The sequence below is a fragment of the Coregonus clupeaformis genome, unplaced genomic scaffold (genome assembly GCF_020615455.1).
Source record: "Coregonus clupeaformis isolate EN_2021a unplaced genomic scaffold, ASM2061545v1 scaf1380, whole genome shotgun sequence".
In the NCBI taxonomy this organism is placed as follows: domain Eukaryota; kingdom Metazoa; phylum Chordata; class Actinopteri; order Salmoniformes; family Salmonidae; genus Coregonus; species Coregonus clupeaformis.
In genome coordinates, this window is record NW_025534834.1 from 85,001 (window position 1) to 103,945 (window position 18,945).

The 18,945-nt window shown below is 47.8% G+C and overlaps 1 pseudogene; it reads left to right on the forward strand.

Moving 5' to 3' along the window:
• Positions 1-18,945, forward strand: part of LOC123486955 — a 51,226-nt pseudogene that overhangs the window by 6,355 nt on the left and 25,926 nt on the right.

The window sequence follows — 18,945 nt, forward strand, 5'->3', positions numbered from 1 at the left end:
ACATGTTCTGGCCTGTGTGATATTCTACAGTTGGGGCCTAACAGAAACATGTTCTGGCCTGTGGGATATTCTACAGTTGGGGCCTAACAGGAAACATGTTCTGGCCTGTGTGATATTCTACAGTTGGGGCCTAACAGGAAACATGTTCTGGCCTGTGTGATATTCTACAGTTGGGGCCTAACAGGAAACATGTTCTGGCCTAACAGGAAACATGTTCTGGCCTGTGTGATATTCTACAGTTGGGGCCTAACAGGAAACATGTTCTGGCCTGTGTGATATTCTACAGTTGGGGCCTAACAGGAAACATGTTCTGGCCTGTGGGATATTCTACAGTTGGGGCCTAACAGGAAAGATGTTCTGGCCTGTGGGATATTCTACAGTTGGACCCAACAGGAAACATGTTCTGGCCTGTGGGATATTCTACGGTTGGACCTAACAGGAAACATGTTCTGGCCTGTGTGATATTCTACAGTTGGACCTAACAGGAAACATGTTCTGGCCTGTGTGATATTCTACAGTTGGACCTAACAGGAAACATGTTCTGGCCTGTGGGATATTCTACGGTTGGACCTAACAGGAAACATGTTCTGGCCTGTGTGATATTCTACAGTTGGACCTAACAGGAAACATGTTCTGGCCTGTGTGATATTCTACAGTTGGACCTAACAGGAAACATGTTCTGGCCTGTGGGATATTCTACGGTTGGACCTAACAGGAAACATGTTCTGGCCTGTGTGATATTCTACAGTTGGACCTAACAGGAAACATGTTCTGGCCTGTGGGATATTCTACGGTTGGACCTAACAGGAAACATGTTCTGGCCTGTGTGATATTCTACAGTTGGACCCAACAGGAAACATGTTCTGGCCTGTGTGATATTCTACAGTTGGACCTAACAGGAAACATGTTCTGGCCTGTGTGATATTCTACAGTTGGACCTAACAGGAAACATGTTCTGGCCTGTGGGATATTCTACGGTTGGACCTAACAGGAAACATGTTCTGGCCTGTGTGATATTCTACAGTTGGACCCAACAGGAAACATGTTCTGGCCTGTGTGATATTCTACAGTTGGACCTAACAGGAAACATGTTCTGGCCTGTGGGATATTCTACAGTTGGGGCCTAACAGGAAACATGTTCTGGCCTGTGTGATATTCTACAGTTGGACCTAACAGGAAACATGTTCTGGCCTGTGTGATATTCTACAGTTGGACCTAACAGGAAACATGTTCTGGCCTGTGTGATATTTCTACAGTTGGACCTAACAGGAAACATGTTCTGGCCTGTGGGATATTCTACGGTTGGACCTAACAGGAAACATGTTCTGGCCTGTGTGATATTCTACAGTTGGACCCAACAGGAAACATGTTCTGGCCTGTGTGATATTCTACAGTTGGACCTAACAGGAAACATGTTCTGGCCTGTGTGATATTCTACAGTTGGACCTAACAGGAAACATGTTCTGGCCTGTGGGATATTCTACGGTTGGACCTAACAGGAAACATGTTCTGGCCTGTGTGATATTCTACAGTTGGACCCAACAGGAAACATGTTCTGGCCTGTGTGATATTCTACAGTTGGACCTAACAGGGAAACATGTTCTGGCCTGTGGGATATTCTACAGTTGGGGCCTAACAGGAAACATGTTCTGGCCTGTGGGATATTCTACAGTTGGACCTAACAGGAAACATGTTCTGGCCTGTGGGATATTCTACAGTTGGACCTAACAGGAAACATGTTCTGGCCTGTGGGATATTCTACAGTTGGGGCCTAACAGGAAACATGTTCTGGCCTGTGGGATATTCTACAGTTGGACCTAACAGGAAACATGTTCTGGCCTGTGGGATATTCTACAGTTGGACCTAACAGGAAACATGTTCTGGCCTGTGGGATATTCTACAGTTGGGGCCTAACAGGAAACATGTTCTGGCCTGTGTGATATTCTACAGTTGGACCTAACAGGAAACATGTTCTGGCCTGTGTGATATTCTACAGTTGGACCTAACAGGAAACATGTTCTGGCCTGTGGGGATATTCTACAGTTGGAGCCTCAACAGGAAACATGTTCTGGCCTGTGGGATATTCTACAGTTGGACCTAACAGGAAACATGTTCTGGCCTGTGGGATATTCTACAGTTGGGGCCTAACAGGAAACATGTTCTGGCCTGTGTGATATTCTACGGTTGGACCTAACAGGAAACATGTTCTGGCCTGTGTGATATTCTACAGTTGGGGCCTAACAGGAAACATGTTCTGGCCTGTGGGATATTCTACAGTTGGACCTAACAGGAAACATGTTCTGGCCTGTGTGATATTCTACAGTTGGACCCAACAGGAAACATGTTCTGGCCTGTGTGATATTCTACAGTTGGACCTAACAGGAAACATGTTCTGGCCTGTGGGATATTCTACAGTTGGGGCCTAACAGGAAACATGTTCTGGCCTGTGGGATATTCTACAGTTGGACCTAACAGGAAACATGTTCTGGCCTGTGTGATATTCTACAGTTGGACCTAACAGGAAACATGTTCTGGCCTGTGGGATATTCCACAGTTGGGGCCTAACAGGAAACATGTTCTGGCCTGTGGGATATTCTACGGTTGGACCTAACAGGAAACATGTTCTGGCCTGTGGGATATTCTACAGTTGGACCTAACAGGAAACATGTTCTGGCCTGTGGGATATTCTACGGTTGGACCTAACAGGAAACATGTTCTGGCCTGTGTGATATTCTACAGTTGGACCCAACAGGAAACATGTTCTGGCCTGTGGGATATTCTACAGTTGGACCTAACAGGAAACATGTTGTGGCCTGTGTGATATTCTACGGTTGGACCTAACAGGAAACATGTTCTGGCCTGTGTGATATTCTACAGTTGGACCCAACAGGAAACATGTTCTGGCCTGTGTGATATTCCTACGGTTGGACCTAACAGGAAACATGTTCTGGCCTGTGGGATATTCTACAGTTGGCCTAACAGGAAACATGTTGTGGCCTGTGTGATATTCTACAGTTGGACCCAACAGGAAACATGTTCTGGCCTGTGGGGATATTCTACGGTTGGACCTAACAGGAAACATGTTGTGGCCTGTGTGATATTCTACGGTTGGACCTAACAGGAAACATGTTCTGGCCTGTGTGATATTCTACAGTTGGACCCAACAGGAAACATGTTCTGGCCTGTGTGATATTCTACGGTTGGACCTAACAGGAAACATGTTCTGGCCTGTGGGATATTCTACAGTTGGGGCCTAACAGGAAACATGTTGTGGCCTAACAGGGAAACATGTTCTGGGAGTTGGTCATTCCCTAAATAGAGTCCTATGGGCCCTTGTCAAAAGTAGTACACTATAGGGTGCCATTGGAGACGTGACCTCATACAAACTATTCAAGTAGCCATCCAACTAGCCTGTGTTTTACAGTGAGCATGACTGAAGGTCATTGGATTACAGCTTGTCATTTTTTTAAATTTTAAAATTTTATTTCACCTTTATTTAACCAGGTAAACCAGTTGAGAACAAGTTCTCATTTACAACTGCGAGTTTAAAGTTTAAAGGACTATCTTGTGGGGGTTTGTTTCATTAGTCCTTTGTTGATACAGTCCCAAAATGTTTCGCACGTCAGCAATCAAGTTTTCAAGATGTGACTTTTCGAAATACAGAAATCTGGCCCGTTATTATTCATTTTGATGCAAAACGCAGAATCGTGCAAAAACGCATCATACTGGCCATATTTATGTGTTTTGAAAGTTACATATCTTGAAAACTTGATTGCTGACATTCATAAAAAAAAATGTTGGGGACTCAGCTATCAACAATGGACGAATGAAACAAATACCCAAATATAGTTTTGTAGTGGAGTTTTTCCTTTAAGCAAATCCCCATGTAAAACTGATCCTGTCCTTGACAGAACAACAGATAGAGGATAGGAGTGCTGTGGGTGGCTGTGTGTAGTCCAGGTGATCACTAGATTAGCTACCTTTACAGGTGTGGGTTTGGGCCTATGTATATTTGTTCATACTTGTGTTTTTGTCATATGCCATCCAGCTGTCTGGAGGTGAGGAGAGGAGAGGGGAAAGAGGAACAGAAGGAGGTGGAGAGAGGAGAGGAAGGTTAGAGGTGGAGAGAGGAGAGGAAGGTTCGAGGTGGAGAGAGGAGAGGAAGGTTAGAGGTGGAGAGAGGAGAGGAAGGTTCGAGGTGGAGAGAGGAGAGGAAGGTTAGAGGTGGAGAGAGAGAGAAGAAGGTTAGAGGTGGAGAGAGGAGAGGAAGGTTAGAGGTGGAGAGAGAGAGAAGAAGGTTAGAGGTGGAGAGAGGAGAGGAAGGTTAGAGGTGGAGAGAGGAGAGGAAGGTTAGAGGTGGAGAGAGGAGAGGAAGGTTAGAGGTGGAGGAGAGAGAGAAGAAGGTTAGAGGTGGAGAGAGGAGAGGAAGGTTAGAGGGGAAAGAGGAACATAAGGAGGTGGAGAGAGGAGAGGAAGGTTCGAGGTGGAGAGAGGAGAGGAAGGTTAGAGGTGGAGAGAGGAGAGGAAGGTTAGAGGTGGAGAGAGGAGAGGAAGGTTAGAGGTGGAGAGAGAGAAGAAGGTTAGAGGTGGAGAGAGGAGAGGAAGGTTAGAGGGGAAAGAGGAACATAAGGAGGTGGAGAGAGGAGAGGAAGGTTCGAGGTGGAGAGAGGAGAGGAAGGTTAGAGGTGGAGAGAGAGAGAGAGAGGAAGGTTAGAGATGGAGAGAGAGAGAGAGAGAGAAAGAGGAGAGGTGGAGAGAGGAGAGGAAGGTTAGGTGGAGAGAGGAGAGGAAGGTTAGAGGTGGAGAGAGGAGAGGAAGGTTAGAGGTGGAGAGAGGAGAGGAAGGTTAGAGGTGGAGAGAGAGAGAGGAAGGTTAGAGGTGGAGAGAGGAGAGAAAGGTTAGAGGTGGAGAGAGGAGAGGAAGGTTCGAGGTGGAGAGAGGAGAGGAAGGTTAGAGGTGGAGAGAGGAGAGGAAGGAATGAAGAGAGAGGGGGAGGAGGTTAGAGGGGAAGAGATGAGAACCCCAAAGATTCCATATGGTGTATGAGGAATGGTTTCATCTGCCAGAAGAACACCACTGGAATGAGAGAGAGAGAGAGAGAGAGAGAGAGAGAGAGAGAGAGAGAGAGAGAGAGAGAGGAAGAGAGAGAGAGAGAGAGAGAGAGAGAGGGAGAGAGGAGAGAGAGAGAGAGAGAGAGAGAGAGGAAAGAGGGGTGAGATATAAAGACTGAGGGTGACAGAGAAAGGGGGTAGGAGAGAGAGAGAGAGAAAGTGAGGGAGAGAAGACACATGGAAGGAGAGAGAAGGGAGAGGGGGACAAACCACTTGAACCACAGATGAAGGTCTGGAAATGATCAGACTGGAAGGAAGAGGGGGAGTGGGGTGGACACACACACACATGCAAACCACATATGAGCATGCAAGCCATCTATACGCAAAGCATACTCAAACACACACACACATACAAGTGTGGGGACCCATAGTGTGTGTGTGTGTGTGTGTGCGCGTGTCTGTGCGTGTGCAACAAGATCTCACGGTCTGACTACAGTATTTGACGTTTGCCCATAAATGTCACGTTTTGACTGTTAAAAGTTGACACATGAATTGTGAATGTTTAAGGGAAGGGGTTTAAGGTTTAGGATGGGGTTGAAAACAAAACCAAAATAGAAGGAGTGCCTTGCACTGGGATTGAACCCGCCCGTCCTCGGAGCCAGAGCTCGCAACTTACGCCCCATCCACCATCCCGGCCGTCCCACAACGCCCCGTCCACCATCCCGGCCGTCCACAACGCCCCGTCCACCATCCCCGGCCGTCCCACAACGCCCGTCCACCATCCCCGGCCGTCCACAACGCCCCGTCCACCATCCCCGGCCGTCCACAACGCCCCGTCCACCATCCCCGGCCGTCCACAACGCCCCGTCCACCATCCCGGCCGTCCACACGCCCGTCCACCATCCCGGCCGTCCACAACGCCCGTCCACCATCCCGGCCGTCCACAACGCCCCGTCCCACCATCCCTGGCCGTCCACAACGCCCCGTCCACCATCCCCGGCCGTCCACAACGCCCCGTCCACCATCCCCGGCCGTCCACAATGCCCCCAGCAAGCCGCGAGCCTACGTGATGGTTATAGCGCTCACCGTTGCCCTAGTGGCCGGTATCGAAGGCATCGCCCGACGTCCTGGGGATCTGGACGAACGTCGAATACTGCATTGCTGGTGATAACCTGGCTGGTGTGTGTGTGTGTGTGTGTGTTGGAAGTGATTATCTTTGTTCTCTGGTTCTCTCTGTGGTTAAAACCACAACACATAAATACACTTCCTCTGCTACACACACACACACACACACACACACACAACCTGATTCGTTCAGCTCTCATAACATAAGTCGTGTCAATGATGTCACCACTGAGGGAGGGAGGGAGGTGAAAGAGGTGTGTGTGTGTTGGGGGAGGTGTGTGTGTGTTGGGGGAGGTGTGTGTTTTTGGGGAGGTGTGTGTGTGTTGGGGGAGGAGTGTGTTTTGGGGGAGGTGTGTGTTTTGGGGGGAGGTGTGTGTGTGTTGGGGAGGTATGTGTGTTGGGGGAGGTGTGTGTGTGTGTTAGGGGAGTGTGTGTGTGTTGGGGGAGGTGTGTGTGTTGGGGAGGTGTGTGTTTGGGGGAGGTGTGTGTGTTGGGGGGAGGTGTGTGTGTTGGGGGAGGTGTGTGTGTGTTGGGGAGGTGTGTGTGTTGGGGGAGGTGTGTGTGTGTTGGGGAGGGTGTGTGTTGGGGGAGGTGTGTGTTAGGGGAGGTGTGTGTTGGGGGAGGTGTGTGTTGGGGGAGGTGTGTGTGTTGAGGGAGCTGTGTGTGTTGTGGGAGGTGTGTGTGTTGAGGGAGGTGTGTGTGTTGTGGAGGTGTGTGTGTTGGGGAGGTGTGTGTGTTGGGGAGGTGTGTGTGTGTTGGGGGAGGTGTGTGTGTTGGGGGAGGTGTGTGTGTTGGGGGGGGGTGTGTGTGTGGGGGGGTGTGTGTGTGTTGGGGGAGGTGTGTGTGTTGAGGGAGGTGTGTGTGTTGGGGGAGGTGTGTGTGTTGAGGGAGGTGTGTGTTGGGGGAGGTGTGTGTGTTGGGGGAGGTGTGTGTGTGTTGGGGGAGGTGTGTGTGTTGGGGGAGGTGTGTGTGTGTGGGGAGGTGTGTGTGTGTTGGGGGGGGTGTGTGTGTGGGGGGAGTGTGTGTGTTGGGGGAGGTGTGTGTGTTGGGGGAGGTGTGTGTGTTGGGGGAGGTGTGTGTGTTGGGGGAGGTGTGTGTGTTGGGGGAGGGTGTGTGTTGAGGGAGGTGTGTGTTGGGGGAGGTGTGTGTGTTGGGGGGAGGTGTGTGTGTTGGGGGGGGGGTGTGTGTGTTGGGGGAGGTGTGTGTGTTGGGGGAGGTGTGTGTGTGTTGAGGGAGGGTGTGTGTGTTGGGGGAGGTGTGTGTGTTGAGGGGAGGTGTGTGTGTGTTGAGGGAGGTGTGTGTGTTGGGGGGAGGTGTGTGTGTGTTGGGGGAGGGTGTGTGTGTTGGGGGAGGTGTGTGTGTTGGGGGAGGGTGTGTGTTGGGGGAGGTGTGTGTGTTGGGGAGGTGTGTGTGTGTTGGGGGAGGTGTGTGTTGGGGAGGTGTGTGTGTGGGGGAGGTGTGTGTGTTGGGGGAGGTGTGTGTTGGGGGAGGTGTGTGTTGGGGGAGGTGTGTGTGTTGGGGGAGGTGTGTGTGTTAGGGAGGTGTGTGTGTTGGGGAGGTTGTGTGTTGGGGGAGGTGTGTGTTGGGGGAGGTGTGTGTGTTGGGGGAGGTGTGTGTGTGGGGGAGGTGTGTGTGTTGGGGAGGTGTGTGTGTTGAGGGGAGGTGTGTGTGTTGGGGGGAGGTGTGTGTGTTGGGGGAGGTGTGTGTGTGTTGGGGGAGGTGTGTGTGTTGAGGGAGGTGTGTGTGTTGGGGAGGTGTGTGTGTGTGAGGGGAGGTGTGTGTGTTGGGGAGGTGTGTGTGTTGGGGAGGGTGTGTGTGTTGGGGGAGGGGTGTGTGTGTTGGGGGAGGTGTGTGTGTGGGGAGGTGTGAGGGGAGGTGTGTGTGTTGAGGGGAGGTGTGTGTGTTGGGGGAGGTGTGTGTGTTGGGGAGGTGTGTGTGTGTTGGGAGGAGGTGTGTGTGTTAGGGGAGGTGTGTGTGTTAGGGAGTGTGTGTGTGTTAGGGGAGTGTGTGTGTGTGGGAGGTGTGTTAGGGGAGGTGTGTGTGTGTTAGGGGGAGGGTTTGTGTGTTGGGGGAGGTTTGTGTGTGTTGGGGGAGGTGTGTGTGTGTTGGGGGGAGGTGTGTGTGTGTTGGGGAGGTGTGTGTGTTGGGAGAGGTGTGTGTGTTGGGAGTGTGTGTGTGTGTTAGGGGAGGTGTGTGTGTTAGGGGAGGTGTGTGTTGGGGGGAGGTGTGTGTTGGGGGGAGGTGTGTGTGTTGGGGAGGTGTGTGTGTGTTGGGGGAGGTGTGTGTGTCATGGAGTTTGTGGGATTTTATTTGCATTTTACTCATTAACAGCAAACAACATTAACAGCCGGAGTGGAGACAGAACGTTGCAATGCTTTGCATGAAATGTGAAGGGAGAGAGAGAGTGCATCCATGTGTCCCAGCATTGTGTGTGTGTGTGTGTGTGTGTGTGTGTGTGTGTGTGTGTGTGTGTGTGTGTGTGTGTGTGTGTGTGCTGTGAAAGTATACTGCTAACTCCTCAGCTACCTGTGGTCTGGGTAGATGTTGTGTGTGTTTGCAGACTCAGCTTGAGATGGATCACACTTTCTCACAAACCAACCGTATTTCTCCACCAGATCTCTCCGGCTGTTTTTATAGTTAACTAGTAAACATCTCAGGCAGGAGTAGGACAGAGATTTATAGATTCTAGCTGACAACTCCCTCTCTCCTCCACTAAATCTCCCCTCCTCTCCCCTCTCTCCTCTCTCCCCTCTCTCCTCTCTCTCTCTCTTCTCTCCCTCCCCTCTCTCTTCTCTCCCTTCCCCTCTCTCTTCTCTCCTCTCTCTTCTCTCCTCTCTCCCTCTCCTCTCCCCTCTCTCTCTCTTTCCCTCCCCTCTCTCTTCTCTCCCTCCCTCTCTCTTCTCTCTCTCCCCTCTCTCCCTCCCCTCTCTCCTCTCTCCCTCCCTCTCTCCTCTCTCCACTCTCCTCTATCCGTTGGTTCTCATAGTGGTTAAAGTCATTCAGGTTGTATAAGATGAGTCACTGATCTGATCTAATCCTACTGCATGTCTAAACACACACAAACAAACAAACTCACACTCACAAACACACGCACGCACAAACTCACAGACTTGTCCTGCATTTTCAGGACTTTTTGGGGAGTAAAATGTATTCCCATTCAAAATCATTTTAAACCTAACCCCTAACCCCTAACCTTCAACCTAAACGTAACCTAACCTTTTAAGCCTTAAGCCTACAATAGCATTTGAACAAACTCAGAACATTACAAAAGTCTAGACTAAATCTTTCTTGTCCCCTGTAGCTCAGTTGGTAGAGCATGGCGCTTGCAACGCCAGCGGTTGTGGGTTCGTTTCCCACTGGGGGCCAGTATGAAAATGTATGCACTCACTAACTGTAAGTCGCTCTGATAAGAGCGTCTGCTAAATGACTAAAATGTAAATGTACGGGAGGGTGTGTTTCACTATGTCAAGGTCTAGGGATGGTGTTCACAGTCACACACACACACACACACACACAAACGTCTCCCATTGAAGCTCTTCCTTGTAGAGCAGGATAGGTCAGTTTACAGTAGTTCACTATTTTCCTCACCCACCCACACCTTTACTAATCTCTCTCTACCAACTGACACCCACCCACACCTTTACTAATCTCTCTCTACCAACTGACACCCACCCACACCTTTACTAATCTCTCTCTACCAACTGACACCCACCCACACCTTTACTAATCTCTCTCTACCAACTGACACCCCACCCACACCTTTACTAATCTCTCTCTACCAACTGACACCCACCCACACCTTTACTAATCTCTCTCTACCAACCTGACACCCACCCACACCTTTACTAATCTCTCTCTACCAACTGACACCACCCACACCTTTACTAACTCTCTACCAACTGACACCACCCACACCTTTACTAATCTCTACCAACTGACACCCACCCACACCTTTACTAATCTCTCTCTACCAACTGACACCCACCCACACCTTTACTAATCTCTCTCTACCAACTGACACCACCCACACCTTTACTAATCTCTCTCTACCAACTGACACCACCCACACCTTTACTAATCTCTCTCTACCAACTGACACCACCCACACCTTTACTAATCTCTCTCTACCAACTGACACCACCCACACCTTTACTAATCTCTACCAACTGACACCACCCACACCTTTACTAATCTCTCTCTACCAACTGACACCACCCACACCTTTACTAATCTCTACCAACTGACACCACCCACACCTTTACTAATCTCTCTCTACCAACTGACACCACCCACACCTTTACTAATCTCTCTCTACCAACTGACACCACCCACACCTTTACTAATCTCTCTCTACCAACTGACACCACCCACACCTTTACTAATCTCTCTCTACCAACTGACACCACCCACACCTTTACTAATCTCTATCTACCAACTGACACCACCCACACCTTTACTAATCTCTCTCTACCAACTGACACCCACCCACACCTTTACTAATCTCTACCAACTGACACCACCCACACCTTTACTAATCTCTCTCTACCAACTGACACCCACCCACACCTTTACTAATCTCTCTCTACCAACTGACACCACCCACACCTTTACTAATCTCTCTCTACCAACTGACACCACCCACACCTTTACTAATCTCTCTCTACCAACTGACACCACCCACACCTTTACTAATCTCTCTCTACCAACTGACACCACCCACACCTTTACTAATCTCTCTCTACCAACTGACACCACCCACACCTTTACTAATCTCTATCTACCAACTGACACCACCCACACCTTTACTAATCTCTACCAACTGACACCACCCACACCTTTACTAATCTCTCTACCAACTGACACCACCCACACCTTTACTAATCTCTATCCTACCAACTGACACCACCCACACCTTTACTAATCTCTACCAACTGACACCCACCCACACCTTTACTAATCTCTCTCTACCAACTGACACCACCCACACCTTTACTAATCTCTCTCTACCAACTGACACCACCCACACCTTTACTAATCTCTCTCTACCAACTGACACCACCCACACCTTTACTAATCTCTCTCTACCAACTGACACCACCCACACCTTTACTATTCTCTCTCTACCAACTGACACCACCCACACCTTTACTAATCTCTCTCTACCAACTGACACCCACCCACACCTTTACTAATCTCTCACCAATTGACACCACCCACACCTTTACTAATCTCTACCAACTGACACCCACCCACACCTTTACTAATCTCTACCAACTGACACCCACCCACACCTTTACTAATCTCTACCAACTGACACCCACCCACACCTTTACTAATCTCTACCAACTGACACCACCCACACCTTTACTAATCTCTCTCTAACAACTGACACCACCCACACCTTTACTAATCTCTACCAACTGACACCACCACACCTTTACTAATCTCTACCAACTGACACCCACCCACACCTTTACTAATCTCTACCAACTGACACCCACCCACACCTTTACTAATCTCTACCAACTGACACCACCCACACCTTTACTAATCTCTCTCTACCAACTGACACCACCCACACCTTTACTAATCTCTACCAACTGACACCCACCCACACCTTTACTAATCTCTACCAACTGACACCACCCACACCTTTACTAATCTCTCTCTACCAACTGACACCACCCACACCTTTACTAATCTCTACCAACAGACACCACCCACACCTTTACTAATTTCTACCAACTGACACCCACCCACACCTTTACTAATCTCTACCAACTGATACCCACCCACACCTTTACTAATCTCTACCAACTGACACCACCCACACCTTTACTTAATCTCTCTCTACCAACTGACACCACCCACACCTTTACTAATCTCTCTCTACCAACTGACACCACCCACACCTTTACTAACTCTCTCTCTACCAACTGACACCACCCACACCTTTACTAATCTCTACCAACTGACACCCACCCACACCTTTACTAATCTCTACCAACTCGACACCCACCCACACCTTTACTAATCTCTCTACCAACTGTGTGTCTGCATGTGCAGCGCGCAGTGTGTGTCTGTCAATGTGTGTGTGTTTGTTGACGAGGTCACAGTCTTACCCATGTCTCTCTGTATTTTCTTACAGTCCCGCTGTGGTCTCTGATGGAGGTGAGTACAAAACTACCACTTTATACTCTCTATTTACTCTCTATCTATTTCCTTATTATACTATCTATTTACTCTATATCTATGTCCTTATTATACTGTCTATTTACTCTATTTCCTTATTATACTGTCTATTTACTCTATATCTATGTCCTTATTATACTCTCTATTTACTCTATATCTATGTCCTTATTATACTGTCTATTTACTCTATTTCCTTATTATACTGTCTATTTACTCTATATCTATGTCCTTATTATACTCTCTATTTACTATATATCTATGTCCTTATTATACTATCTATTTTACTCTATATCTATGTCCTTATTATACTGTCTATTTACTCTGTATCTATGTCCTTATTATACTCTCTATTTACTCTATATCTATGTCCTTATTATACTATCTATTTACTCTATATCTATGTCCTTATTATACTGTCTATTTACTCTATATCTATGTCATTATTATACTGTCTATTTACTCTATATCTATGTCCTTCTTATACTACCTATTTACTCTATATCTATGTCATTATTATACTGTCTATTTACTCTATATCTATGTCCTTATTATACTATCTATTTACTCATTATCTATGTCCTTATTATACTGTCTATTTACTCTATATCTATGTCCTTATTATACTATCTATTTACTCTATATCTATGTCCTTATTATACTGTCTATTTACTATATATCTATGTCCTTATTATACTATCTATTTACTCTATATCTATGTCCTTAATTTACTCTCCATTTACTCTATATCTATGTCCTTATTATACTATCTATTTACTCTATATCTATGTCCTATTATACTCTCTATTTACTCTATATCTATGTCCTTATTATACTCTCTATTTACTCTATATCTATGTCCTTATTATACTCTCTATTTACTCTATATCTATGTCCTTATTATACTCTATATTTACTCTATATCTATGTCCTTATTATACTCTCTATTTACTCTATATCTATGTCCTTATTATACTGTCTATTTACTCTATATCTATGTCCTTATTATACTATCTATTTACTCTATATCTATGTCCTTATTATACTATCTATTTACTCTATATCTATGTCCTTATTATACTGTCTATTTACTCTATATCCTTATTATGCTGTCTATTTACTCTATATCTATGTCCTTATTATACTGTATTTACTCATATATCTATGTCCTTATTATACTATCTATTTACTCTATATCTATGTCCTTATTATACTGTATTTACTCTATATCTATGTCCTTATTATACTATCTATTTACTCTATATCTATGTCCTTATTATACTGTCTATTTACTCTATATCTATGTCCTTATTATACTGTCTATTTACTCTATATCTATGTCCTTATTATACTGTCTATTTACTCTATATCTATGTCCTTATTATACTGTCTATTTACTCTATATCTATGTCCTTATTATACTATCTATTTACTCTATATCTATGTCCTTATTATACTGTCTATTTACTCTATATCCTTATTATACTGTCTATTTACTCTATATCTATGTCCTTATTATACTATCTATTTACTCTATATCTATGTCCTTATTATACTATCTATTTACTCTATATCTATGTCCTAGGTCTTCCATTTGAAGTTGTTGGCGCATGTTTTGAAGCATGTTGAGTCAAGACTGTCTTTCGTATTCATTACAATGGAGCAACAGGCTGTCGGTTCAGGCCACATTTAGTCCTCTCTCTCGTGTGTGTGTCAAATCAAATGTATTGGTCACTACACGTGTTTAGCAGATGTTATTGCGGGTGTAGCGAAATGCTTGTGTGTGTATTTATGCCTGCAGTGCGTGCACATGTGTCGTTGGAAAGGGAGTGTAGAATTAATCAACCTATTGTAAAAGTGCTGCTGTGAAATGTCTTGCTTGGTTGGTTCTTTATAACAGTCATCCTACTGCCTTCCTCTCCGCTGTCCATTTCAGATGTCCCAATTAGCATGTGATAGCGTTAGCATAGCTTTACAAAGGGATGCTATGCAATAGCATGTGCAAACGCTTAGAAGCACGGTGTTCACATAGGCCTGCGTTAGCATGATGTGCTAACGTTATTGAAGCGCCTGTCGAGTCGGTGTTAGATCCCCTTGGTTGAACGCATAACAATGGCCCATTGGGAGGGGCTAGATGGCGTGCTCGACCAAGATGGCGCCGGAGGAGATGGCTGAAGTTTTACGGCCCCTAAGCAATTGTGTTATTATGTGTGTTTTTTCGCGTTATTTGTAATTTATTCTGTACATAATACTGATCTACACCCCCCCCAAGAAAAGATGTATGTGTCCATTTCCTCCTCATTAAAACGTCATGTTCCTGTTGTGTAGTGTGTAGTGTGTGTGTGTGTGTGTGTGTGTGCTACCTGCCATCTATGGTTCCATTCTCTCTTCCATAGCGTTCAATTATTCACCAGCCAAAGGCCTGTGGGTGTGACGTCTGTATCCTTTTACCCATTAGAGGCCTGCAGGAGTGTGTGTGAGTGAGACACCCACTCTTTCAGTGAGCTGGATCATTTTCGTCAACAACCCCTCCCTCTCCTTCCCTCATTCTCTCTCTCTTTCATTCTCTCTCTCCTCTGAGTCGTTCTGTCTCTTCTTTGTGATGCGGTACAGTGGTCAGGTCTCTTCTGGGGAGCCCTCTCCCGTGTGTGTGATGGGGAGTGGAGGCGTGTGTGTGTGAGGTCATGGGGAGAGGAGGAGTAGAGCAGTCTCTCAACCTGTTTATTACCTGCAAGCTAAAGTGTTGGTCCTTCCTGCTTTTGGACGATCACTGGGATCTAAAAATGCCACTTGAGGACCGACCAACTTGGTGTCAGATTACGGAGGGAACCGTCAGCAACATCCTTCATGTTTTAGTACCAGGCCACTGGTCTTTCCTCCTTGGTTGACTGTCTAGATGAGAACAGCTAACACTTGAGAGAATTCAGTCTGAATCGTTGTCAGACAACTACTGAGGACAACATCCTTCATGGGACTCACTGGCACGCTATGGTTCTTTCTCCTTGGGTGACTTACTGATTTACTTAGGCTCATCGCTCCCCAGGGAGCATAGGTCATCGACGACTACTCTCCATCTGTTCTAGGCTGCCTTCTCAATCCTTGGATGACCTAGAACTGATTAAATCGGTGTCGGGTAACGTATCGGAGGGACCAGACGGCATCATTCCCAGGGACCGGTTCTGGTCCGAGGGCCAGGGGTTTGAGACACAGTGGATTAACTGTAGAGTATGGATGGAGGGAACTGGTTCCCCCTGAGAATGAGGTATCTGCCTCGTTGGCATCACACCGGCTCCTACCAGTTATACCCAGGTAAGACAGTAGTGGTACCAGCTATACCCAGACAGTAGTGGTACCAGCTACACCCAGGGAAGACAGTAGTGGTACCAGCTACACCCAGGGAAGACAGTAGTGGTACCAGCTACACCCAGGGAAGACAGTAGTGGTACCAGCTACAACCAGGGAAGACAGTAGTGGTACCAGTTATACCCAGGGAAGACAGTAGTGGTACCAGTTATACCCAGGGAAGACAGTAGTGGTACCAGCTACACCCAGGAAGACAGTAGTGGTACCAGCTACAACCAGGGAAGACAGTAGTGGTACCAGCTATACCCAGGGAAGACAGTAGTGGTACCAGCTACAACCAGGTAAGACAGTAGTGGTACCAGCTATACCCAGGGAAGACAGTAGTGGTACCAGTTATACCCAGGGAAGACAGTAGTGGTACCAGCTATACCCAGGGAAGACAGTAGTGGTACCAGCTATACCCAGACAGTAGTGGTACCAGTTATAACCAGCTAAGACAGTAGTGGTACCAGCTATACCCAGGGAAGACAGTAGTGGTACCAGTTATACCCAGCTAAGACAGTAGTGGTACCAGCTATACCCAGGGAAGACAGTAGTGGTACCAGTTATACCCAGCTAAGACAGTAGTGGTACCAGTTATAACCAGCTAAGACAGTAGTGGTACCAGCTATACCCAGACAGTAGTGGTACCAGTTATACCCAGGGAAGACAGTAGTGGTACCAGTTATACCCAGGGAAGACAGTAGTGGTACCAGCTATACCCAGACAGTAGTGGTACCAGTTATAACCAGCTAAGACAGTAGTGGTACCAGCTATACCCAGGGAAGACAGTAGTGGTACCAGTTATACCCAGCTAAGACAGTAGTGGTACCAGTTATAACCAGCTAAGACAGTAGTGGTACCAGCTATACCCAGGGAAGACAGTAGTGGTACCAGCTACAACCAGGGAAGACAGTAGTGGTACCAGCTATACCCAGGGAAGACAGTAGTGGTACCAGCTACACCCAGACAGTAGTGGTACCAGTTATACCCAGGGAAGACAGTAGTGGTACCAGCTATACCCAGGGAAGACAGTAGTGGTACCAGCTATACCCAGGGAAGACAGTAGTGGTACCAGCTATACCCAGACAGTAGTGGTACCAGTTATAACCAGCTAAGACAGTAGTGGTACCAGTTATACCCAGGGAAGACAGTAGTGGTACCAGCTATACCCAGGGAAGACAGTAGTGGTACCAGTTATACCCAGGGAAGACAGTAGTGGTACCAGCTATACCCAGGGAAGACAGTAGTGGTACCAGTGTGACGTCACGAGAGGCTACACAGCTTTCAGCGGGATTGCTCAAGTAGTGCAAGGAGACAAGGTTCAAACAAAACAAGGATTTTATTATAGGTCTTGGGAAATTAACGAAAATATAACAAAATCTCTGTTCTCTTGTGGCTCTTTAAGGGTTAACAGTTCAGGGATGTCTCTTCCACATCCAAAATCATAATTCTCACTCGCTCAGATAACTTTTCCCCAGCCTTACTGTAGTCCACGTTGCAGCTAGTGGCCAACCCAGCAAAAAGTCCTTCCAAATGTCTCTCACGTATTTCCCACAGGTGCATATATCCAAAGGTGAGTATTTCCCAAAGGTAAGTATCTCCAAATCCTTATATTCCCTCATGGAAGTGGACGTGCAGCACTCTTGTCCTCCAGAGAGCCCAGGTTGGAGACTGTGTCTCTTCCCTTCCCCAACCTTCAGCTCATCAGCTCCTCATTTGTTTCAGCTGCGTGGGAAGATTGGCCATAGAGGGGTGGAGTTCCCGACCATACCAGCAGATGGAGCCATAGCTGTCTGGGTTTGCAGCCACCTCAGGGGGATGTAACGTCCCTCCAGGACACAGCCTCTCGTGACATCACACATCCCCCTCCTCGGGACCGACGTCCTCGTCGGGGTAAAGGCAGCGAAGAAGGCATCACGCCGGGAGAGGGCGTCCGCATTGCCGTGGTGCTTGCCAGACTGCTCTCTCTTCAACTCCTCCAACTCTAGGACCAGGGACTCAGCCTCCTGTTGTCTCTCCTTGAGTTTCTTACTGAACGCATCAGCCTTGGTTTTAGCAGAGTTTAGCTTCTGTTGAGCAGCTTTCAGTTCCTTCTCTCTCTCTGCCTCCGCATTCTTCATCTTGTTCTCCAACACCTTGTACTTCTCCTCTGCCTTCTTCTGGACCTCCTTACTACTGCGCAGGGTCTCCTCACACTCCTCGATGGTCCTGCGCAGCCTCTCCAGCTCCTCCTGTTGCTTAGGGAAGGAGCTCTGTTGGAGTTTAGCCTGGAGGATATCTAACTCTTCTGTCTTCATGTCTAACTGTTGCTTTAACAAACGATACCTCTCAGCGGTCCCCTTCCAGACCAGACAGTTCTTTGTCCAGATTCTGTAGCTCCGTCTCTGTGTCGGTCTGGGCACCTGCCATCCCTATCAGAGCCCGGGCGGGAGTGAGTAACTCGGAGGATTGCACCGAGCCTTCCCAGGATGAGTCTTGCCTCTCCGTTTCCGAGGTACTCGGGTTATCCTCTCCTGAGACTCTCTCCAGAGTGGGTAAAAGGCTGGGCAGTCTCGTCCCAATTAGGACAGGGACGGGGAGGGAATCAACCACCCCCGCCGTCGTGTGTATGGTTCCCCGTGTGCTGGTCATTGTAAGTTCAGTAATGTGGTATTCCCTGGTGTCCCCATGGACACAGGAAACTGGGAGGACTTTCCCGGGGTCAGACACGTTGGGCCCACTGCAAATCCTTACGCACCAGGGTGGCCCGGCTACCAGAATCCAGTAAGGCCTCCACATCATGGTGATTCACAGTTACCGGGCAGGTGGGGGTCGATCTGGGCCGCCATCTACGACTCCCAAGAGCGAGGCAAAACGGGTGTGTGGGTGCTGAGCTGGAGGACTCCGCAGTGGGCATAGGTTCATCGGCTGGTTTCCCACACTGCCAGGAGATATGTCCCATCTCCCCACACCGGTAACACTGTCGAAGTTTCCCCCTCCTGGTGTACTCTTCTTGGACCCGCCTGGTTTCTGGCTCCCCCTGGAGCCGGGATAAGTCCTGACGTGGCTGGGTTCGAGACCTTGGGGTCCTTTGGACGGGTTCTTCCCATTTGTGGTGGGGCCGCACTCCTGGGGTCTTTTTCGGGAAGCATTCAGCATCTCCGCTGTGGCCTGGTACTTTCCACAGCTTCCACGGTCAGATCAGCCGTGGTCAAGGCCTGTTGACTGATGAACCGTTTTGCCTCATAAGGCAGGG